Raw genomic sequence first — 775 nt, 5'->3', positions numbered from 1 at the left:
CGTCCGCGCGGCGCTTGGGGCGCCCCGCCTCATCCCCCCATTCCTGAGGCATGGGTGGCGTGGGGGGAGCAGGGGGCGAGGGAGGGCCGGTGGCGCCGGCGAGGAGGAGGTGCGGGGAGGCGGCCACAAGCAGAGGGGCGGGGGTAGGAGCCGGCGGCGTGGGAGTGGGAAGGAGCGGGGGACGAGGGAACCCTAGCGGGGGCCAAATGGACCGTCTAGGAGGGCCGGCCGACGCCGAGGGGAGTTGGGCCAGGCGGGGCCCAGCCGGCCTGTCAAGGCGGCCCGCCCGGGCCACTGTGGACAAGTACCCATGGGCCGCTCCAGCCGCTGCCATCCCCGGAGGGGGCCCAGGAGCCCGGCTCGTGGGCCGGCCCATCAGCAGCGCGGCCCGAAACGACCGCCCGGGGGTGACCCGACGGGGCGCTAGGGTATCCCCAGGCACCACCGCGGTGGCCGCCGACGGGGGCGTACGGGGGCGGCGTGGGGGAGGCGGGCCGGAGGAGCGGCCGAGGGGTGGGCACCGGTGGGTCGACCGGAGGGGAGGAAGGGGCGATATGGGTTCCGGCCAGAGGGGGCCGGGGCGCGCGCGGCCATGGAAGACGGGGGCGAGCCGGCCGGAGCAGGCGACGGCGGGGCCGAGGGGAGGCCGGCGGCGGGCGAGGATCTCCAGGAGGCGAGCGCGGGGCCCCGGTCGGCGCGGCCGGCAACACCCCAGCTGCCAGCGCGGCGCCGCCGGGGGGGCGCCCAGCCCCAAAGGGCATGCCTTGAGGCAGCC

General features: G+C 78.7%; 1 protein-coding gene across 1 annotated transcript in view; it reads right to left on the bottom strand.

Annotated features, from left to right (window-relative positions):
- LOC119268841 (ribonuclease 1-like) overlaps positions 1 to 775 on the bottom strand; it is a 9260-nt gene that overhangs the window by 6457 nt on the left and 2028 nt on the right. The gene's annotated exons all lie outside the window — the stretch shown is intronic.

The sequence above is a fragment of the Triticum dicoccoides genome, chromosome 1A (assembly GCF_002162155.2).
Source record: "Triticum dicoccoides isolate Atlit2015 ecotype Zavitan chromosome 1A, WEW_v2.0, whole genome shotgun sequence".
NCBI lineage: Eukaryota > Viridiplantae > Streptophyta > Magnoliopsida > Poales > Poaceae > Triticum > Triticum dicoccoides.
This window is presented reverse-complemented; position numbering and strand designations above follow the sequence as displayed.